Source organism: Staurois parvus, unplaced genomic scaffold (genome assembly GCF_062004578.1).
Source record: "Staurois parvus isolate SC_StPar_1 unplaced genomic scaffold, SC_StPar_1.0 ptg000610l, whole genome shotgun sequence".
Classification (NCBI taxonomy): Eukaryota; Metazoa; Chordata; class Amphibia; order Anura; family Ranidae; genus Staurois; species Staurois parvus.
In genome coordinates, this window is record NW_028318406.1 from 829,807 (window position 1) to 854,329 (window position 24,523).

General features: G+C 51.8%; 1 protein-coding gene across 5 annotated transcripts in view; it reads right to left on the reverse strand.

Moving 5' to 3' along the window:
* The window catches only part of LRRC71 (leucine rich repeat containing 71), a 138,665-nt gene that overhangs the window by 25,467 nt on the left and 88,675 nt on the right, over positions 1 to 24,523 (reverse strand). The window lies entirely within an intron of this gene.

Sequence of the window (24,523 nt, forward strand, 5' to 3'; positions counted from 1 at the left end):
TACGATACCGATGGTGAAGTGGGCTCATTGGCAGATGGGACCCTTTTTTGGTAGAATTCCTGAGACAATGGAAGACTTGCTCTACACAACAGAAGATCAGGCTGACCCAGGCAATGAGGCGGTCCCTTGACTAGTGGCAGGAACTGTTGAACAACTGTCACCAGCTGAATCTGAACCCCCCACTGGTGCTCACGTTGGAAGCCCTCAGATGCAGCACTCACCTCAACGGCCTCTTAGCCCAGGGCCAATGGGGATACAGGCAGAGTGAGGTTTTCAACGTGTTCGAGCTAAGAGCAGCCTTTCAGGCATTGAAAGCATTCCAAAGACAGATTTGCAGAACTCATATGGTGCTACATTTGGACAACAGGTCAGTGGTCGCGTATTTGTGTCGCCAGGACTCAGAATCGAGAACTGCTGTACATCTGTGTTGCATGGAGTCAACCAACTTCTGGCACCTGTGAACAGGTATTCCAGCCCAGGATGATTGAACTACATTCCACAGTTCTTCTCTATTTCTTGGTTTTGCCTCAGAAACTCATTTTTGATGTCACCCCACAAGTTTTCTATTGGATTAAGATCCGGGGATTAGGCTGGCCACTCCATAGCGTCAATCTTGTTGGTCTGGAACCAAGATGTTGCACGTTTACTGGCGTGTTTGGGGTCGTTGTCTTGTTGGAACACCCATTTCAAGGGCATTTCCTCTTCAGCATAAGGCAGCATGACCTCTTCAAGTATTTTGATGTATTCAAACTGATCCATAATCCCTGGTATGCGATAAATAGGCCCAACACCATAGTATGAGAAACATCCCCATATCATGATGCTTGCGCAACCATGCTTCACTGTCTTCACAGTGTACTGTGGCTTGAATTCAGTGTTTGGGGGTCGTCTGACAAACTGTCTCCGGCCAATAGACCCAAAAAGAACAATCTTACTTTCATCAGTCCACAAAATGTTGCGCCATTTCTCTTTAGGCCACTCAAAGTGCTCTTTGGCAAATTGTAACCTCTTCAGCACATGTCTTTTTTTCAACAGTGGGACTTTGCGGGGGCTTCTTGCAGATAGCTTGGCGTCTTCTAATTGTAACAGTACTCACAGGTAACTTTAGACCTTTTTTGATCTTCCTGGAGTTGATTGTTGGCTGAGTCCTTGCCATTTTGGCTATTCTTCTATCCATTCGAATGGTAGTTTTTCGCTTTCATCCACATCTTTCAGGTTTTGGTTGCCATTTTAAAGCATTTGCGATCATTTTAGCTGAGCAGCTTATCATTTTCTGCACTTCTTTATGTTTTCCCCTCTCCAATCAACGTTTTAATCAAGGTACGCTGTTCTTCTGAACAATGTCTGGAATGACCCATTTTCCTCAGAATTTCAGAGAGAAATGCACTGTAACCAGCATGTACAACATTTGCTGCCTTCCTTCCTAAAATAAGGACAATAATTGCCACCTGTTTTTCAAAGAATGAATGATCTCACTAATAGAACTCCACACTGCTATTATTTTGAACATGCCCCTTTCAATTAGTGATTCAATTACACAGAATCAGCAGCATGCATGTCATGACTGTTGGGTCTGTTGGATTTCTATTACTCTGCTACACCTGCTAGTAAATTATTTGCCATGTAGAAATATCATTTCTACCAAAAACAGTGATTGATCAGGTTAGTGATGTCTGACTGCTATTATTTTGAACACAACTGTATATTCCAGCCCCCTAGAATTTCCTGGCAGATACCTTGAGTCGCAAGCCTTTGGACAACGATGGATATGCAGCCAATGGGGATGTCCGGATCTCAATCTAATGGCAACTCCCAGAAATTCCCAGAAGCAGAAGCAGTGGATGCGCTCAATTCCAAATGGGTTTGCAAACTAGCTTACGTGTTTCCACCAGTACCGCTAATCTTAAAATTACTCAACAGGATACTCAGACATCCAGGAATGGTGATTGCAATCACCCCACAGGCCTCAATTCCCATTGCTGCAATCTCTAACATTGGAACTAGAGATGAGCGAAGAAATGAAAAATTCGATTCGACTGATTCGGCGAATTCGTGGACAATATTCGATTCGAGTCGAATAAATTCGCTGTGAATTTAACTTAAAAAAGGGTGTTTCTAGGCTTCAGAGAGACTTAATATTAGTGCAGAACACTGTACCTTTAATTTAAATGCCCTTGGAGTCTGCTGGGGAAGAGAAATAATACTGTCAGTCAGTATGACATGCAGATGAGTGCCGTCGATCTTAGAATCACCGCACACTTCACTCATTTGGGCAGTCACGGGGCCAAAACCAGAGTGTGGAGCCACAGTGTGGCGGTGGAGGCAGCAGCAATGGGAGGCCATACAGCACCCTATGACAAAAATGGAAACCACCAGCAGTGTGAGGAGACCTGAAAGTGGCACATGGCAGAGTGTGGCGATAGAGACAGCAGCAATGGGAGGCCGTACAGGGACCCATGACACACTCTGGACCTGGCAGCAGCATGAGGAGGCGGTACAGGGGCCCATGACAGATTACGGGCCTGGCAGCAGCATGAGGAGTCGGTACAGGGGCCCATGGCAGATTACGGGCCTGGCAGCAGCAATGGGAGGCCGTACAGGGACCCATGACACACTCTGGACCTGGCAGCAGCATGGGGAGGCGGTACAGGGGCCCATGACAGATTACGGGCCTGGCAGCAGCATGAGGAGTCGGTACGGGGGCCCATGACACACTCTGGACCTGGCAGCAGCATGAGGAGGCGGTACAGGGGCGCATGACAGATTACGAGCCTGGCAGCAGCAACTTGGACAGGAGGACGTTCAGCTTCTGCACCGTCGGGTGCGTGCTCGCAAACTGTTGTCTCTTGGAAACGGATTCCAAGAAAGACTGCTGACGGAATCCGTGAAGAGGAGTAGCAGGAGAAGGAGCATCTGAACGAGCGGAATATGCCAACAAGCGACAACAGTGGCCCATGACAGATTACGGGCCTGGCAGCAGCATGAGGAGTCGGTACGGGGGCCCATGGCAGATTACGGGCCTGGCAGCAGCTATGGGAGGCCCGTAATCTGCCAGCACCCTATGACAAAAAATGGAACCCACCAGCAGTGTGAGGAGACCTGAAAGTGGCACATGGCAGAGTGTGGCGATGGAGACAGCAGCAATGGGAGGCCGTACAGGGACCCATGAGAGACTCTGGACCTGGCAGCAGCATGAGGAGGCGGTATAGGGGCCCATGGCAGATTAGGGGCCTGGCAGCAGCTATGGGAGGCCCGTAATCTGCCAGCACCCTATGACAAAAAATGGAACACACCAGCAGTGTGAGGAGACCTGAAAGTGGCACATGGCAGAGTGTGGCGATGGAGGCAGCAGCAATGGGAGGCCGTACAGGGACCCATGAGAGACTCTGGACTTGGCAGCAGCATGAGGAGGCGGTATAGGGGCCCATGGCAGATTAGGGGCCTGGCAGCAGCTATGGGAGGCCCGTAATCTGCCAGCACCCTATGACAAAAAATGGAACACACCAGCAGTGTGAGGAGACCTGAAAGTGGCACATGTTTGGGGCATGATTCATGGCGGATTTAGTCAGTTGTGTCAGGAACTGGTGGTTTGAAATCCAGACTAATCCACGCCTGATTCATTTTCACAAACGTGAGTCTCTCCACACTTTGGGTGGACAGTCGTGTCCTCCGCGGAGTTGCAATACCTCCTGCCGCACTAAACACGCGCTCCGATGCCACGCTACTGGCCGGGCATGACAGCCTTTCAAGGGCAAATTCAGCTAGTTGGGGCCAAAGGTCAAGTTTCGTTGCCCAGTAGTCAAGGGGATTGTCTACCTCGGTTGGCAGGGTGCTGTCCAAGTAGGCCTAAGCCTGTTGTTTGAGGTCCTGCTCCAGGTCCACCTGATGCTGCTGCTGCTGCTGCGGCTGGTTAGTAGTTTCCTCACTGCGCTGGTGAAGAAAGCTACTCATCATCGACTGCAGACTGAGGCAGCCGCTGCTGGTGGAGCTGCCACTGCTCCTACCACCCCACCCCTCCCCTGCTGCCATGGCAGCGGAACACGAGCGCACAGGGCCCACAGTGTCTGAGGATGGACGTTGGCGCAGACAGGCAGAGACCAGCTGACTACATAGGTGTTTTTTATAGTACGTTATTTTGGCCTCCCTCTCAGCAGGTGTGAAAAAGGCCACCATTTTTGAACGGTAGCGAGGGTCCAACAAGGTGGACAGCCAAAAGTCATCCCTCTGTCTGATGGTTATTATTCGGCTGTCGCTACGCAAGCAACCGAGCATGCTATGGGCCATTTGTGCCAAGGAATGCGAGGGACTCCCTGCCTCCATCTCCACAGCATACTGCCACGGTGCGTCTAGGTCCTCTGTCTCCTCTTCCTCCTCCTCTACCAGATGCTCCTGCTCCTCCACTCCTGTCCGCTGAGTGGAAAAACCACCCATTTCACTCAATAATTCCTGAGCACCAATGTCCTCCTCTACCTCCTCCTCTTCTTCCAGTCCTGCCCCCACAGGGGCCATGTGGCGTTGAGATCTGTGCGCCACGTCTACCGCACCCTGACCAGCCATTGTTAACAGCATTTGTTCCAGGACGTGCAACAGAGGAATGACGTCGTTCATCCCATAGTCCTGCCGACTCACGAATAGCGTGGCCTCCTCAAAGGGCCTGAGCAAGCGCAGGTGTCACGCATGAGCTGCCAATGGCTGACATCTAAGTTACACAGGGAGTACCTTTATCTGCTTTTAACATCAGGAAATCTGTGATGGCCTTTTGCTGTTCGTAAAGGCGGTCTAACATATGTAGGGTTGAATTCCACCTTGTTGCAACGTCACAGCATGAGGAGTCGGTATAGGGGCCCATGGCAGATTAGGGGCCTGGCAGCAGTTATGGGAGGCCCATAATCTGCCAGCACCCTATGACAAAAAATGGAACACACCAGCAGTGTGAGGAGACCTGAAAGTGGCACATGGCAGAGTGTGGCGATGGAGACAGCAGCAATGGGAGGCCGTACAGGGACCCATGAGAGACTCTGGACCTGGCAGCAGCATGAGGAGGCGGTATATAGGGGCCTACGGCAGATTAGGGGCCTGGCAGCAGCTATAGGAGGCCCGTAATCTGCCAGCACCCTATGTCAAAAAATTCAACACACCAGCAGTGTGTGAGGAGACCTGAAAGTGGCACATGGCAGAGTGTGGCGATGGAGACAGCAGCAATGGGAGGCCGTACAGGGACCCATGACAGACTCTGGACTTGGCAGCAGCATGAGGAGGCGGTATATAGGGGCTTATGGCAGATTAGGGGCCTGGCAGCAGCTATAGGAGGCCCGTAATCTGCCAGCACCCTATGTCAAAAAATTCAACACACCAGCAGTGTGAGGAGACCTGAAAGTGGCACATGGCAGAGTGTGGCGATGGAGACAGCAGCAATGGGAGGCCGTACAGGGACCCATGACAGACTCTGAACTTGGCAGCAGCATGAGGAGGCGGTATATAGGGGCCCATGGCAGATTAGGGGCCTGGCAGCAGCTATAGGAGGCCCGTAATCTGCCAGCACCCTATGTCAAAAAATTCAACACACCAGCAGTGTGAGGAGACCTGAAAGTGGCACATGGCAGAGTGTGGCGATGGAGACAGCAGCAATGGGAGGCCGTACAGGGACCCATGAGAGACTCTGGACCTGGCAGCAGCAGGAGGAGGTGGTATATAGGGGCCCATGGCAGATTAGGGGCCTGGCAGCAGCTATGTGAGGCCCGTAATCTGCCTGCACCCTATGTCAAAAAATTTAACACACCAGCAGTGTGAAGAGACCTGAAAGTGGCACATGGCAGCAGAGTGTGGCGATGGAGACAGCAGCAATGGGAGGCCGTACAGGGACCATGACAGACTCTGGACTTGGCAGCAGCATGAGGAGGCGGTATATAGGGGCCTATGGCAGATTAGGGGCCTGGCAGCAGCTATGTGAGGCCCGTAATCTGCCTGCACCCTATGTCAAAAAATTTAACACACCAGCAGTGTGAAGAGACCTGAAAGTGGCACATGGCAGCAGAGTGTGGCGATGGAGACAGCAGCAATGGGAGGCCGTACAGGGACCATGACAGACTCTGGACTTGGCAGCAGCATGAGGAGGCGGTATATAGGGGCCCATGGCAGATTAGGGGCCTGGCAGCAGCTATGTGAGGCCCGTAATCTGCCTGCACCCTATGTCAAAAAATTTAACACACCAGCAGTGTGAAGAGACCTGAAAGTGGCACATGGCAGCAGAGTGTGGCGATGGAGACAGCAGCAATGGGAGGCCGTACAGGGACCATGACAGACTCTGGACTTGGCAGCAGCATGAGGAGGCGGTATATAGGGGCCCATGGCAGATTAGGGGCCTGGCAGCAGCTATGTGAGGCCCGTAATCTGCCTGCACCCTATGTCAAAAAATTTAACACACCAGCAGTGTGAAGAGACCTGAAAGTGGCACATGGCAGCAGAGTGTGGCGATGGAGACAGCAGCAATGGGAGGCCGTACAGGGACCCATGAGAGACTCTGGACCTGGCAGCAGCATGAGGAGGCGGTATATAGGGGCCTATGGCAGATTAGGGGCCTGGCAGCAGCTATGTGAGGCCCGTAATCTGCCTGCACCCTATGTCAAAAAATTAAACACACCAGCAGTGTGAAGAGACCTGAAAGTGGCACATGGCAGAGTGTGGCGATGGAGACAGCAGCAATGGGAGGCCGTACAGGGACCATGACAGACTCTGGACTTGGCAGCAGCATGAGGAGGCGGTATATAGGGGCCCATGGCAGATTAGGGGCCTGGCAGCAGCTATGTGAGGCCCGTAATCTGCCTGCACCCTATGTCAAAAAATTTAACACACCAGCAGTGTGAAGAGACCTGAAAGTGGCACATGGCAGCAGAGTGTGGCGATGGAGACAGCAGCAATGGGAGGCCGTACAGGGACCATGACAGACTCTGGACTTGGCAGCAGCATGAGGAGGCGGTATATAGGGGCCCATGGCAGATTAGGGGCCTGGCAGCAGCTATGTGAGGCCCGTAATCTGCCTGCACCCTATGTCAAAAAATTTAACACACCAGCAGTGTGAAGAGACCTGAAAGTGGCACATGGCAGCAGAGTGTGGCGATGGAGACAGCAGCAATGGGAGGCCGTACAGGGACCATGACAGACTCTGGACTTGGCAGCAGCATGAGGAGGCGGTATATAGGGGCCCATGGCAGATTAGGGGCCTGGCAGCAGCTATGTGAGGCCCGTAATCTGCCTGCACCCTATGTCAAAAAATTTAACACACCAGCAGTGTGAAGAGACCTGAAAGTGGCACATGGCAGCAGAGTGTGGCGATGGAGACAGCAGCAATGGGAGGCCGTACAGGGACCATGACAGACTCTGGACTTGGCAGCAGCATGAGGAGGCGGTATATAGGGGCCCATGGCAGATTAGGGGCCTGGCAGCAGCTATGTGAGGCCCGTAATCTGCCTGCACCCTATGTCAAAAAATTTAACACACCAGCAGTGTGAAGAGACCTGAAAGTGGCACATGGCAGCAGAGTGTGGCGATGGAGAAAGCAGCAATGGGAGGCCGTACAGGGACCCATGAGAGACTCTGGACCTGGCAGCAGCATGAGGAGGCGGTATATAGGGGCCTATGGCAGATTAGGGGCCTGGCAGCAGCTATGTGAGGCCCGTAATCTGCCTGCACCCTATGTCAAAAAATTAAACACACCAGCAGTGTGAAGAGACCTGAAAGTGGCACATGGCATGAGAGACTCTGGACCTGGCAGCAGCAGGAGGAGGCGGTATAGGGGCCCATGGCTGATTAGGGGCCTGGCAGCAGCTATGTGAGGCCCGTTATCTTGCAGCACCCTATGTCAAAAAATTTAACACACCAGCAGTGTGAAGAGACCTGAAAGTGGCACATGGCAGCAGAGTGTGGCGATGGAGACAGCAGCAATGGGAGGCCGTACAGGGACCCATGAGAGACTCTGGACCTGGCAGCAGCAGGAGGAGGTGGTATATAGGGGCCCATGGCAGATTAGGGGCCTGGCAGCAGCTATGTGAGGCCCGTAATCTGCCTGCACCCTATGTCAAAAAATTAAACACACCAGCAGTGTGAAGAGACCTGAAAGTGGCACATGGCAGCAGAGTGTGGCGATGGAGACAGCAGCAATGGGAGGCCGTACAGGGACCCATGAGAGACTCTGGACCTGGCAGCAGCATGAGGAGGCGGTATATAGGGGCCTATGGCAGATTAGGGGCCTGGCAGCAGCTATGTGAGGCCCGTAATCTGCCTGCACCCTATGTCAAAAAATTAAACACACCAGCAGTGTGAAGAGACCTGAAAGTGGCACATGGCAGAGTGTGGCGATGGAGACAGCAGCAATGGGAGGCCGTACAGGGACCATGACAGACTCTGGACTTGGCAGCAGCATGAGGAGGCGGTATATAGGGGCCCATGGCAGATTAGGGGCCTGGCAGCAGCTATGTGAGGCCCGTAATCTGCCTGCACCCTATGTCAAAAAATTTAACACACCAGCAGTGAGGAGACCTGAAAGTGGCACATGGCAGCAGAGTGTGGCGATGGAGACAGCAGCAATGGGAGGCCGTACAGGGACCATGACAGACTCTGGACTTGGCAGCAGCATGAGGAGGCGGTATATAGGGGCCTATGGCAGATTAGGGGCCTGGCAGCAGCTATGTGAGGCCCGTAATCTGCCTGCACCCTATGTCAAAAAATTTAACACACCAGCAGTGTGAAGAGACCTGAAAGTGGCACATGGCAGCAGAGTGTGGCGATGGAGACAGCAGCAATGGGAGGCCGTACAGGGACCCATGAGAGACTCTGGACCTGGCAGCAGCATGAGGAGGCGGTATATAGGGGCCTATGGCAGATTAGGGGCCTGGCAGCAGCTATGTGAGGCCCGTAATCTGCCTGCACCCTATGTCAAAAAATTAAACACACCAGCAGTGTGAAGAGACCTGAAAGTGGCACATGGCAGAGTGTGGCGATGGAGACAGCAGCAATGGGAGGCCGTACAGGGACCATGACAGACTCTGGACTTGGCAGCAGCATGAGGAGGCGGTATATAGGGGCCCATGGCAGATTAGGGGCCTGGCAGCAGCTATGTGAGGCCCGTAATCTGCCTGCACCCTATGTCAAAAAATTTAACACACCAGCAGTGTGAAGAGACCTGAAAGTGGCACATGGCAGCAGAGTGTGGCGATGGAGACAGCAGCAATGGGAGGCCGTACAGGGACCATGACAGACTCTGGACTTGGCAGCAGCATGAGGAGGCGGTATATAGGGGCCTATGGCAGATTAGGGGCCTGGCAGCAGCTATGTGAGGCCCGTAATCTGCCTGCACCCTATGTCAAAAAATTTAACACACCAGCAGTGTGAAGAGACCTGAAAGTGGCACATGGCAGCAGAGTGTGGCGATGGAGACAGCAGCAATGGGAGGCCGTACAGGGACCATGACAGACTCTGGACTTGGCAGCAGCATGAGGAGGCGGTATATAGGGGCCCATGGCAGATTAGGGGCCTGGCAGCAGCTATGTGAGGCCCGTAATCTGCCTGCACCCTATGTCAAAAAATTTAACACACCAGCAGTGTGAAGAGACCTGAAAGTGGCACATGGCAGCAGAGTGTGGCGATGGAGAAAGCAGCAATGGGAGGCCGTACAGGGACCCATGAGAGACTCTGGACCTGGCAGCAGCATGAGGAGGCGGTATATAGGGGCCTATGGCAGATTAGGGGCCTGGCAGCAGCTATGTGAGGCCCGTAATCTGCCTGCACCCTATGTCAAAAAATTTAACACACCAGCAGTGTGAAGAGACCTGAAAGTGGCACATGGCATGAGAGACTCTGGACCTGGCAGCAGCAGGAGGAGGCGGTATAGGGGCCCATGGCTGATTAGGGGCCTGGCAGCAGCTATGTGAGGCCCGTTATCTTGCAGCACCCTATGTCAAAAAATTTAACACACCAGCAGTGTGAAGAGACCTGAAAGTGGCACATGGCAGCAGAGTGTGGCGATGGAGACAGCAGCAATGGGAGGCCGTACAGGGACCCATGAGAGACTCTGGACCTGGCAGCAGCAGGAGGAGGTGGTATATAGGGGCCCATGGCAGATTAGGGGCCTGGCAGCAGCTATGTGAGGCCCGTAATCTGCCTGCACCCTATGTCAAAAAATTAAACACACCAGCAGTGTGAAGAGACCTGAAAGTGGCACATGGCAGCAGAGTGTGGCGATGGAGACAGCAGCAATGGGAGGCCGTACAGGGACCCATGAGAGACTCTGGACCTGGCAGCAGCATGAGGAGGCGGTATATAGGGGCCTATGGCAGATTAGGGGCCTGGCAGCAGCTATGTGAGGCCCGTAATCTGCCTGCACCCTATGTCAAAAAATTAAACACACCAGCAGTGTGAAGAGACCTGAAAGTGGCACATGGCAGAGTGTGGCGATGGAGACAGCAGCAATGGGAGGCCGTACAGGGACCATGACAGACTCTGGACTTGGCAGCAGCATGAGGAGGCGGTATATAGGGGCCCATGGCAGATTAGGGGCCTGGCAGCAGCTATGTGAGGCCCGTAATCTGCCTGCACCCTATGTCAAAAAATTTAACACACCAGCAGTGTGAAGAGACCTGAAAGTGGCACATGGCAGCAGAGTGTGGCGATGGAGACAGCAGCAATGGGAGGCCGTACAGGGACCATGACAGACTCTGGACTTGGCAGCAGCATGAGGAGGCGGTATATAGGGGCCTATGGCAGATTAGGGGCCTGGCAGCAGCTATGTGAGGCCCGTAATCTGCCTGCACCCTATGTCAAAAAATTTAACACACCAGCAGTGTGAAGAGACCTGAAAGTGGCACATGGCAGCAGAGTGTGGCGATGGAGAAAGCAGCAATGGGAGGCCGTACAGGGACCCATGAGAGACTCTGGACCTGGCAGCAGCATGAGGAGGCGGTATATAGGGGCCTATGGCAGATTAGGGGCCTGGCAGCAGCTATGTGAGGCCCGTAATCTGCCTGCACCCTATGTCAAAAAATTAAACACACCAGCAGTGTGAAGAGACCTGAAAGTGGCACATGGCATGAGAGACTCTGGACCTGGCAGCAGCAGGAGGAGGCGGTATAGGGGCCCATGGCTGATTAGGGGCCTGGCAGCAGCTATGTGAGGCCCGTTATCTTGCAGCACCCTATGTCAAAAAATTTAACACACCAGCAGTGTGAAGAGACCTGAAAGTGGCACATGGCAGCAGAGTGTGGCGATGGAGACAGCAGCAATGGGAGGCCGTACAGGGACCCATGAGAGACTCTGGACCTGGCAGCAGCAGGAGGAGGTGGTATATAGGGGCCCATGGCAGATTAGGGGCCTGGCAGCAGCTATGTGAGGCCCGTAATCTGCCTGCACCCTATGTCAAAAAATTAAACACACCAGCAGTGTGAAGAGACCTGAAAGTGGCACATGGCAGCAGAGTGTGGCGATGGAGACAGCAGCAATGGGAGGCCGTACAGGGACCCATGAGAGACTCTGGACCTGGCAGCAGCATGAGGAGGCGGTATATAGGGGCCTATGGCAGATTAGGGGCCTGGCAGCAGCTATGTGAGGCCCGTAATCTGCCTGCACCCTATGTCAAAAAATTAAACACACCAGCAGTGTGAAGAGACCTGAAAGTGGCACATGGCATGAGAGACTCTGGACCTGGCAGCAGCAGGAGGAGGCGGTATAGGGGCCCATGGCTGATTAGGGGCCTGGCAGCAGCTATGTGAGGCCCGTTATCTTGCAGCACCCTATGTCAAAAAATTAAACACACCAGCAGTGTGAAGAGACCTGAAAGTGGCACATGGCAGCAGAGTGTGGCGATGGAGACAGCAGCAATGGGAGGCCGTACAGGGACCCATGAGAGACTCTGGACCTGGCAGCAGCAGGAGGAGGTGGTATATAGGGGCCCATGGCAGATTAGGGGCCTGGCAGCAGCTATGTGAGGCCCGTAATCTGCCTGCACCCTATGTCAAAAAATTAAACACACCAGCAGTGTGAAGAGACCTGAAAGTGGCACATGGCAGCAGAGTGTGGCGATGGAGACAGCAGCAATGGGAGGCCGTACAGGGACCCATGAGAGACTCTGGACCTGGCAGCAGCAGGAGGAGGTGGTATATAGGGGCCTATGGCAGATTAGGGGCCTGGCAGCAGCTATAGGAGGCCCGTAATCTGCCAGCACCCTATGTCAAAAAATTCAACACACCAGCAGTGTGAGGAGACCTGAAAGTGGCACATGTTTGAGGCATGATTCATGGCGGATTTAGTCAGTTGTGTCAGGAACTGGTGGTTTGAAATCCAGACTAATCCACGCCTGATTCATTTTCACAAACGTGAGTCTCTCCACACTTTGGGTGGACAGTCGTGTCCTCCGCGGAGTTACAATACCTCCTGCCGCACTAAACACGCGCTCCGATGCCACGCTACTGGCCGGGCATGACAGCCTTTCAAGGGCAAATTCAGCTAGTTGGGGCCAAAGGTCAAGTTTCGTTGCCCAGTAGTCAAGGGGATTGTCTACCTCGGTTGGCAGGGTGCTGTCCAAGTAGGCCCAAGCCTGTTGTTTGAGCTCCTGCTCCAGGTCCACCTGATGCTGCTGCTGCTGCTGCGGCTGGTTAGTAGTTTCCTCACTGCGCTGGTGAAGAAAGCTACTCATCATCGACTGCAGACTGAGGCAGCCGCTGCTGGTGGAGCTGCCACTGCTCCTACCACCCCACCCCTCCCCTGCTGCCATGCCAGCGGAACGCGAGCGCACAGGGCCCACAGTGTCTGAGGATGGACGATGGCGCACAAAGGCAGAGACCAACTGACTACATAGGTGGTTTTTATAGTACGTAATTTTGGCCTCCCTCTCAGCAGGTGTGAAAAAGGCCACCATTTTGGACCGGTAGCGAGGGTCCAACAAGGTGGACAGCCAAAAGTCATCCCTCTGTCTGATGGTTATTATTCGGCTGTCGCTACGCAAGCAACCGAGCATGCTATGGGCCATTTGTGCCAAGGAATGCGAGGGACTCCCTGCCTCCATCTCCACAGCATACTGCCACGGTGCGTCTGGGTCCTCTGTCTCCTCCTCCTCCTCCTCTACCAGATGCTCCTGCTCCTCCACTCCTGTCCGCTGAGTGGAAAAACCACCCATTTCACTCAATAATTCCTGAGCACAAATGTCCTCCTCTACCTCCTCCTCTTCTTCCTGTCCTGCCCCCACAGGGGTCATGTGGCGTTGAGATCTGTGCGCCACGTCTACCGCACCCTGACCAGCCATTGTTAACAGCATTTGTTCCAGGACGTGCAACAGAGGAATGACGTCGTTCATCCCATAGTCCTGCCGACTCACGAATAGCGTGGCCTCCTCAAAGGGCCTGAGCAAGCGGCAGGTGTCACGCATGAGCTGCCAATGGCTGACATCTAAGTTACACAGGGGAGTACCTTTATCCGCTTGTAACATCAGGAAATCGGTGATGGCCTTTCGCTGCTCGTAAAGGCGGTCTAACATGTGTAGGGTTGAATTCCACCTTGTTGCAACGTCGCAGATCAGGCGATGCTGTGGAATTCCGTTCTGCCGCTGCAGCTCAATGAGGGTGTTCTTTGCGGTGTAGGAATGGCTGAAATGCATGCACAGTTTACGTGACATTTTAAGGATGTCTTGCAGTGGGATGGTGGATTTTAGGAACCGCTTGACAACCAGATTGAACACGTGAGCCATGCATGGCGCATGGCACAACCTTCCTTGACGCAGAGCAGACACCATGTTCTTTCCGTTGTCAGTCAACATGGTTCCGATTTTTAGTTTGCGCGGAGACAGCCATCTGTCGATTTCTCTGTTCATTACACTCAGCAGTTCCTCCCCTGTGTGACTACGTTCGCCAAGGCATACCAGGTGCAGCACAGCGTGACACCGTTGCGCCCTGCACATGTGATATGCCGGTCGGGTAATGGGACTTGGCACGGGGGTGGCGGCTGAGGACACGGCGGAAAAAGAGGTGGTAGAGGCGGACATGCTTGCTGGACCAAGGACGTGCAAACGTGGAGGCAAAAGCGTCGTGACCTGTCCAAGTTGCTGGTGCGGCTGTGCCGGCACCACGTTCACCCAGTGGGCCGTAAATGACATGTACTGTCCCTGACCGTAGTTACAGCTCCACACGTCGGCGCTGCCGTGCACTTTGGCAGAGACCGACATGCTCAAAGACTGGCCCACCATCTCTTCTACATGTGAATGCAGGGCTGGCACTGCCTTTTGGGCAAAGAAATGACGGCTTGGCACTCTCCACCGCGGCGCGGCACAAGCCATCATTTCTCGGAAAGGTGCTGAGTCCACCAGTTGGAAAGGGAGGGACTGCAGCACCAGCAACTTGGACAGGAGGACGTTCAGCTTTTGCACCGTCGGGTGCGTGCTCGCAAACTGTTGTCTCTTGGATACGGATTCCAAGAAAGACTGTTGACGGAATCCGAGAAGAGGAGTAGCAGGAGAAGGAGCATCTGAACGAGCGGAAGATGCCAATGAGCGACAACTCCCCTCAGCAGAGGTGTTGGAGCCTTGACTGGCTGATAGAGGGCGATTGACGACGTCGGGTGACGGAGCAAGTAACGGAGCGGGTGATGGAGCGGGGGCTGGGGCAGGCAGAACCGCCGTATGTTTATCACGGTTTTCCCAGGCCACCGAATGGTGACGCTGCATATGCTGACGCAACGCTGTAGTCCCAACATGGGCCCCCTGGCCACGCTTGCATTTCTGGCCACATAGTCGACATACGGCTACATTTACTTCCTCGGGCGGCTTGAGGAAAAATTGCCACACCACCGAGTAGGAAACTTTGCCCCCGCTACTCTTCACTGGCTGACTGCTACTTCCTCCGTGCGCACCGGCACCACTACTGGCCGTGGTGGTAGGCTGCAGTGGAGCTGGTGCTCTACTCCGTGGACGTTTGGCTCCACTGACACTGATGCGACCCTGCTGCTGTCTCCTGGGCAACCCACCGACTGTTTTGCTCGCTGCCAAGCTGCCACCCTCTTCTCCTGATGATGCGGAAGAAATTGCCTGATGACGACGAGGCTGCCAAGTGCGATCAACCTCCTCATCATCAAGTAGGGTCTCCGCCTCACTACTAGCCCCCTCGGCTGCGTCTGGGTCAGGAGACAGACCTGTCTCTAGACCGGCTACCGAGCCACTCTCCTCGCCAGTACTTGTTCGCTTGGCTGCTGAAAAGGCCGATGTCTCCCCCCGTTCCTGACCGCCCTCTGTTAGCTCTTCCTCACTGTACAGTGGGGCTGAGCCCACAGCATGCGATACTTCGCTTGGTGAGGGAACAGCAAAGGACAGGGGCAGGTAGAGGACACGTGATTTCAGTGGGCTTGGTCCCGGGCCATGCCAACTAACGGTTGTGTCTGACGTACCCACCGACCGTTGGCTGTAGGTGTCAGAGGTGACCTGGGAAGAGGAAGACGACCGAGCCAACCAATCAATGACGGCAGGGTTGTCGGTGGAGACACGACCGCTGGATGACACCGGGAGCACTGGCCTCTGGCTGCGAATACTGCTGCCTCGACCCCTTCCTCTGCTGCCACGTCTGCTCGCTCCTAAAACATTGCCTCCTCTGCCACTCCTCTGCATGTTGTCTGACATACTATTTAATTCAACGATTAGGTGTCCCTGAGTAACAATTCTCTGGCACTCAGTAACAATTCTGTCTGTCCCTGAGTATGAATTCTGTGGCCCTGAGTAACAATTCTGTGTCTGTGCGAGTAACAATTCTGTGTCTGTGCGAGTAACAATTCTGTGTCTGTGCAAGTAACAATTTTGTGTCTGTGCGAGTAACAATTCTCTGGCACTCAGTAACAATTCTGTCTGTCCCTGAGTAACAATTCTCTGGCACTCAGTAACAATTCTGTCTGTCCCTGAGTAACAATTCTCTGGCACTCAGTAACAATTCTGTCTGTCCCTGAGTAACAATTCTCTGGCACTCAGTAACAATTGTGTGTCTGTGCAAGTAACAATTCTGTGTCTGTGAGAGTAACAATTCTCTGGCACTCAGTAACAATTCTGTCTGTCCCTGAGTAAGAATTCTCTGGCACTCAGTAACAATTCTGTCTGTCCCTGAGTAACAATTCTCTGGCACTCAGTAACAATTCTGTCTGTCCCTGAGTAACAATTCTGTCTGTCCCTGAGTATGAATTCTGTGGCCCTGAGTAAGAATTCTCTGGCACTCAGTAACAATTCTGTCTGTCCCTGAGTATGAATTCTGTGGCCCTGAGTAACAATTGTGTGTCTGTGCAAGTAACAATTCTGTGTCTGTGCAAGTAACAATTTTGTGTCTGTGAGAGTAACAATTCTCTGGCACTCAGTAACAATTCTGTCTGTCCCTGAGTAACAATTCTCTGGCACTCAGTAACAATTCTGTCTGTCCCTGAGTAACAATTCTCTGGCACTCAGTAACAATTCTGTCTGTCCCTGAGTAACAATTCTGTCTGTCCCTGAGAATGAATTCTGTGGCCCTGAGTAAGAATTCTCTGGCACTCAGTAACAATTCTGTCTGTCCCTGAGTAAGAATTCTCTGGCACTCAGTAACAATTCTGTCTGTCCCTGAGTATGAATTCTGTGGCCCTGAGTAACAATTGTGTGTCTGTGCAAGTAACAATTCTGTGTCTGTGCAAGTAACAATTTTGTGTCTGTGAGAGTAACAATTCTCTGGCACTCAGTAACAATTCTGTCTGTCCCTGAGTAACAATTCTCTGGCACTCAGTAACAATTCTGTCTGTCCCTGAGTAACAATTCTGTCTGTCCCTGAGTATGAATTCTGTGGCCCTGAGTAAGAATTCTCTGGCACTCAGTAACAATTCTGTCTGTCCCTGAGTATGAATTCTGTGGCCCTGAGTAACAATTGTGTGTCTGTGCAAGTAACAATTCTGTGTCTGTGCAAGTAACAATTTTGTGTCTGTGAGAGTAACAATTCTCTGGCACTCAGTAACAATTCTGTCTGTCCCTGAGTAACAATTCTCTGGCACTCAGTAACAATTCTGTCTGTCCCTGAGTATGAATTCTGTGGCCCTGAGTAACAATTCTGTCTCTGTGCGAGTAACAATTCTGTGTCTGTGCAAGTAACAATTTTGTGTCTGTGAGAGTAACAATTCTCTGGCACTCAGTAACAATTCTGTCTGTCCCTGAGTAAGAATTCTCTGGCACTCAGTAACAATTCTGTCTGTCCCTGAGTAACAATTCTCTGGCACTCAGTAACAATTCTGTCTGTCCCTGAGTAACAATTCTGTCTGTCCCTGAGTATGAATTCTGTGGCCCTGAGTAAGAATTCTCTGGCACTCAGTAACAATTCTGTCTGTCCCTGAGTATGAATTCAGTGGCCCTGAGTAACAATTGTGTGTCTGTGCAAGTAACAATTCTGTGTCTGTGCAAGTAACAATTTTGTGTCTGTGAGAGTAACAATTCTCTGGCACTCAGTAACAATTCTGTCTGTCCCTGAGTAACAATTCTCTGGCACTCAGTAACAATTCTGTCTGTCCCTGAGTAACAATTCTCTGGCACTCAGTAACAATTCTGTCTGTCCCTGAGTAACAATTCTCTGGCACTCAGTAACAATTCTGTCTGTCCCTGAGTAACAATTCTGTCTGTCCCTGAGAATGAATTCTGTGGCCCTAAGAATTCTCTGGCACTCAGTAACAATTCTGTCTGTCCCTGAGTAACAATTCTCTGGCACTCAGTAACAATTCTGTCTGTCCCTGAGTAAAAATTCTGTGGCCCTAATAACGTTTCTGTGGCCCTAAGTAACAATTCTCTGGCACTGAGTAACAATTCTGTCTGTCCCTGAGTATGAATTCTGTGGCCCTAACTAGCGTTTCTTTGTCCCTAAATAACGATTCTGTGGCCCTCATTAACAAGTCTGTGTCCCTGAGTAATGGTTCTCTGTCCCTAAGTAACTTCTCTCTGTCCCCAATTCTCGTTTCTGTGGCCCTAACTCTGTCCCTGTCCCTAGTACAGAGCGGTCTGCCTCTGTTCAATGACTGCAGGCAAATGAAGATTTCCAAAATGGCCGCTATATATACCTCGACCATTACACAGTGCTGGCTGGCTGGCTGCTGATTGGCTGATGCGATCACATGTCGTTGAGGAATGCATTATGGGGCAGCGCGCCTTGTCTGCGCGCCTTCCCCGACATCCCCGCTCCGTCGCCGCACATGTCAGCCGCCATTTTCGGAAAAATTTCGATTCGCGCGTCCGAATTAGGCTGTTTTTCGGATTCGGCACGAATCGAAATTTTTCCGATATTCGACTCGAATTCCACTTCGGATACTTCGATTCGCTCATCTCTAATTGGAACCACCGATCCTGCTTCCAGGGATAGCGGATCTGCTCCAGCAACAGCAAGTATTACATCCAAACCCAGCCAAGCTCCACCTGGTAGCATGGAAGTTGAGAGGTGAAGATTAGGGTAAGCTGAAAGCTCATCCTCTGTAATCAAAACCTTGTTCAAGGCAAGAGCACCTACCACAAATCATGTTCATTCTAAAGTATGGGAGAGGTTTGTCATCTTTGCTGGGTCTCAAGGCTTCAGTCCTATGTCACCATCAAAACCACACGTGCTAAATTTCCTGCAGGCAGGCCTGGAAAAGGGCTTAGGAGTGAGCACGCTTAAAATGCAAGTCTCAGCTTTGTCCTCGCTAACAGGAATAAGGTGGGCCACATGCCAATTAGTTTGTCAGTTCGTGAGAGCCTGCGCCAGAATCCATTCTCCAGAAAGATCATTCATCCCTCTGTGGGATCTTTGGGTAGTGCTGGATATGTTGTCTCAGTTTTTACTGGATCATTCTTCTTCAGTACGGAATGTAATGTTTTATGGCAGTGTTCCTGACAGCCATTACCTCCGGGAGAAGGGTGTCGGACATTCAAGCCTTAGGCTATAAGCTTATTTATTGCTGCTACTTCCCTGATAGGGTAGTACTGAGGACTTTTCCACATCATCATCCTAAAATAAATAAATGATTACATCTCAAACAGATTATCGTCCTTCCATCATTTCAGAATGAGTCGTCAGCGACGTCTCACAATTTGGATGTTGGTTTTACACTAAAATTATACACCAATAAGACAACTTTCTTTAGGAAAGCAGAAAATCTGTTCATCATTCCAGGAGGGATAAGGAAAGGGAGTGCCGCATCTGAAAGGACATTGGCTTCATGGCTGGTCAAAGTTATTAGGAAGGCTTATCAAACAAAGAAGTTAGAACCACCTCTACTAGAAGTATGGCGGCCTCTTGGGCAGAGTTCAGAGGAGTATCTCCTGAACTGATATGCAGAGAAGTGACCTGGTCTACATTGAACATTTTTTCTGGCCCATTGAAAAATGGATCCCGCTGCCTTAATGACAGTGATTCAATCGTTCAGTGTTGGACAGATCTTTGGATTAAATAAAACACTTTCAGCATTACCCACCCTTGTTGTTCGTTATCGTTAGAGATGAGCGAATTATTCAAAAATTCGATTCCGCTGATTCGGCGAATTCGCGGAATAAATTCGATTTGAGTCGAATATATTCGCTGCGAATTTAACTTATAAAAAGGGTGTTTCTAGGCTTCATAGAGCCTTTATATTAGTGCAGAACACTGTACCTTTAATTTAAATGCCCTTGGAGTCTGCTGGGGAAGAGAAATAATACTGTCAGTCAGTATGACATGCAGATGAGTGCCGTCGATCTTAGAATCACCGCACACTTCACTCATTTGGGCAGTCACGGGGCCAAAACCAGAGTGTGGAGCCACAGTGTGGCGGTGGAGGCAGCAGCAATGGGAGGCCATACAGCACCCTATGACAAAATGGAACCCACCAGCAGTGTGAGGAGACCTGAAAGTGGCACATGGCAGAGTGTGGCGATGGAGACAGCAGCAATGGGAGGCCGTACAGGGACCCATGACACACTCTGGACCTGGCAGCAGCATGAGGAGGCGGTACAGGGGCCCATGACAGATTACGGGCCTGGCAGCAGCATGAGGAGTCGGTACGGGGGCCCATGGCAGATTACGGGCCTGGCAGCAGCAATGGGAGGCCCGTAATCTGCCAGCACCCTATGACAAAATGGAACCCACCAGCAGTGTGAGGAGACCTGAAAGTGGCACATGGCAGAGTGTGGCGATGGAGACAGCAGCAATGGGAGGCCGTACAGGGACCCATGACACACTCTGGACCTGGCAGCAGCATGAGGAGGCGGTACAGGGGCCATGACAGATTACGGGCCTGGCAGCAGCATGAGGAGTCGGTACGGGGGCCCATGGCAGATTACGGGCCTGGCAGCAGCAATGGGAGGCCCGTAATCTGCCAGCACCCTATGACAAAATGGAACCCACCAGCAGTGTGAGGAGACCTGAAAGTGGCACATGGCAGAGTGTGGCGATGGAGACAGCAGCAATGGGAGGCCGTACAGGGACCCATGACACACTCTGGACCTGGCAGCAGCATGAGGAGGCGGTACAGGGGCCCATGACAGATTACGGGCCTGGCAGCAGCATGAGGAGTCGGTACGGGGGCCCATGGCAGATTACGGGCCTGGCAGCAGCAATGGGAGGCCGTACAGGGACCCATGACACACTCTGGACCTGGCAGCAGCATGAGGAGGCGGTACAGGGGCCCATGACAGATTACGGGCCTGGCAGCAGCATGAGGAGTCGGTACGGGGGCCCATGGCAGATTACGGGCCTGGCAGCAGCAATGGGAGGCCCGTAATCTGCCAGCACCCTATGACAAAATGGAACCCACCAGCAGTGTGAGGAGACCTGAAAGTGGCACATGGCAGAGTGTGGCGATGGAGACAGCAGCAATGGGAGGCCGTACAGGGACCCATGACACACTCTGGACCTGGCAGCAGCAAGAGGAGGCGGTACAGGGGCCCATGGCAGAGTGGCGAAGCGTAAGCAGCTTAAATTGAAGGCCATACAGAGGCCTATGTTAAAAATAATAAAATGTTTGGGGCATGATTCATGGCGGATTTATAGTCGACATACGGCTACGTTTACTTCCTCGGGCGGCTTGACGAAAAATTGCCACACCGCCGAGTAGGAAACTTTGCCCCCGCTACTCCTCACTGGCTGACTGCTACTTCCTCCGTGCACACCGGCACCACTACTGGCCGTGGTGGTAGGCTGCAGTGGAGCTGGTGCTCTACTCCGTGGCCGTTTGCCTCCACTGACACTGCTGCGACCCTGCTGCCTCCTGGGCAACCCACCGACTGTTTTGCTCGCTGCCAAGCTGGCACCCTCTTCTCCTGATGATGCGGAAGCAATAGCCTGATGACGACGAGGCTGCCAAGTGCGATCAGCCTCATCATCATCAATTAGGGTCTCCGCCTCACTACTAGCCCCCTCGGCTGCGTGTGGGTCAGGAGACAGACCTGTCTCTAGACCGGCTACCGAGCCACTCTCCTCGCCAGTACTTCTTCTCCTGGCTGCTGAAGAGGCGGATGTCTCCCCCCGTTCATGACCGCCCTCTGTTAGCTCTTCCTCACTGTACAGTGGGGCTGAGCCCACAGCATGCGATACTTCGCTTGGTGAGGGAACACCAAAGGACAGGGGCAGGTAGAGGACACGTGATTTCAGTGGGCTTGCTCCCGGGCCATGCCAACTAACGGTTGTGTCTGACGTACCCACCGACCGTTGGCTGTAGGTGTCAGAGGTGACCTGGGAAGAGGAAGACGACCGAGCCAACCAATCGATGACGGCAGGGTTGTCGGTGGAGACACGACCGCTGGATGACACCGGGAGCACTGGCCTCTGGCTGCGACTAGCGCTGCCTCGACCCCTTCCTCTGCTGCCACGTCTGCTCGCTCCTGAAACATTGCCTCCTCTGCCACTCCTCTGCGTGTTGTCTGACATACTCTTTAATTCAATGATTCTGTGTCCCTGAGTAACGATTCTGTGTCCCTGAGTAACAATTCTGTGTCCCTGAGTAACGATTCTGTGTCCCTGCGTAACAATTCTGTGTCCCTGAGTAACAATTCTGTGTCCCTCAGTAACGATTCTGTGTCCCTCAGTAACGATTCTGTGTCCCTGAGTAACGATTCTGTGTCCCTCAGTAACGATTCTGTGTCCCTCAGTAACGATTCTGTGTCCCTGAGTAACGATTCTGTGTCCCTGAGTAACGATTCTGTGTCCCTCAGTAACAATTCTGTGTCCCTGAGTAACAATTCTGTGTCCCTGAGTAACGATTCTGTGTCCCTGAGTAACGATTCTGTGTCCCTCAGTAACAATTCTGTGTCCCTGAGTAACAATTCTGTGTCCCTGAGTAACGATTCTGTGTCCCTCAGTAACAATTCTGTGTCCCTCAGTAACAATTCTGTGTCCCTGAGTAACAATTCTGTGTTTGTCCCTGAGTAACAATTCTGTGTCCCTGAGTAACGATTCTGTGTCCCTCAGTAACAATTCTGTGTCCCTGAGTAACAATTCTGTGTCCCTGAGTAACAATTCTGTGTCTGTCCCTGAGTAACAATTCTGTGTCCCTGAGTAACAATTCTGTGTCCCTGAGTAACGATTCTGTGTCCCTCAGTAACAATTCTGTGTCCCTGAGTAACAATTCTGTGTCCCTGAGTAACAATTCTGTGTCTGTCCCTGAGTAACAATTCTGTGTCCCTGAGTAACAATTCTGTGTCCCTGAGTAACAATTCTGTGTCCCTCAGTAACAATTCTGTGTCCCTCAGTAACAATTCTGTGTCCCTGAGTAACAATTCTGTGTCCCTGAGTAACGATTCTGTGTCCCTGAGTAACGATTCTGTGTCCCTCAGTAACTATTCTGTGTCCCTCAGTAACAATTCTGTGTCCCTGAGTAACGATTCTGTGTCCCTGAGTAACAATTCTGTGTCCCTGAGTAACAATTCTGTGTCCCTCAGTAACGATTCTGTGTCCCTGAGTAACGATTCTGTGTCCCTCAGTAACAATTCTGTGTCCCTGAGTAACAATTCTGTGTCTGTCCCTGAGTAACAATTCTGTGTCTGTCCCTGAGTAACAATTCTGTGTCCCTGAGTAACAATTCTGTGTCCCTGAGTAACGATTCTGTGTCCCTCAGTAACAATTCTGTGTCCCTGAGTAACAATTCTGTGTCTGTCCCTGAGTAACAATTCTGTGTCCCTGAGTAACAATTCTGTGTCCCTGAGTAACAATTCTGTGTCCCTGAGTAACGATTCTGTGTCCCTCAGTAACAATTCTGTGTCCCTGAGTAACAATTCTGGTCCCTGAGTAACAATTCTGTGTCTGTCCCTGAGTAACAATTCTGTGTCCCTGAGTAACAATTCTGTGTCCCTCAGTAACAATTCTGTGTCCCTCAGTAACAATTCTGTGTCCCTCAGTAACGATTCTGTGTCCCTCAGTAACAATTCTGTGTCCCTGAGCAACAATTCTGTGTCCCTGAGTAACGATTCTGTGTCCCTGAGTAACGATTCTGTGTCCCTCAGTAACGATTCTGTGTCCCTCAGAAACAATTCTGTGTCCCTGAGTAACGATTCTGTGTCCCTGAGTAACAATTCTGTGTCCCTGAGTAACAATTCTGTGTCCCTGAGTAACAATTCTGTGTCCCTGAGTAACGATTCTGTGTCCCTCAGTAACGATTCTGTGTCCCTGAGTAACGATTCTGTGTCCCTCAGTAACAATTCTGTGTCCCTGAGTAACAATTCTGTGTCTGTCCCTGAGTAACAATTCTGTGTCCCTGAGTAACAATTCTGTGTCCCTGAGTAACGATTCTGTGTCCCTCAGTAACAATTCTGTGTCCCTGAGTAACAATTCTGTGTCTGTCCCTGAGTAACAATTCTGTGTCCCTGAGTAACAATTCTGTGTCCCTGAGTAACGATTCTGTGTCCCTGAGTAACAATTCTGTGTCCCTGAGTAACGATTCTGTGTCCCTCAGTAACAATTCTGTGTCCCTGAGTAACAATTCTGTGTCTGTCCCTGAGTAACGATTCTGTGTCCCTGAGTAACAATTCTGTGTCCCTGAGTAACAATTCTGTGTCCCTGAGTAACGATTCTGTGTCCCTAAGTAACGATTCTGTGTCCCTAAGTAACGATTCTGTGGCCCTAAAGTCTCTGTGGCCCTAACTCTGTCCCTAATACACAGAGGTCTGTCTCTCTTGAATGACCGGAGGCTAATGGAGAATTGTAAGATGGCCGCAATTTATAGCTCCACCATTACACAGTGCTGGCTGGCTGGCTGCTGATTGGCTAATGCGATCACATGTCATGAATGAATGCATTATGGGTCAGCGCGCCTTGTCTGCGCGCCTTCCCAGAGATCCCCGCTCCGTCGCCACACATGTCGCCGCCATTTTTGGGAAAATTCGATTCGTGCATCCGAAGTTTGCTAATTTTCGGATTCGGCGCGAATCAAATTTTTCCTGATCTTCGAAACGAATTCCACTTCGCCATGTTCGATTCGCTCATCTCTAGTTATCGTGCTACATCCCATTCGTGTATACTGTCAGGAAACAGTAAAATTGTATACTTAACTTAATTTTCCTTTCCTG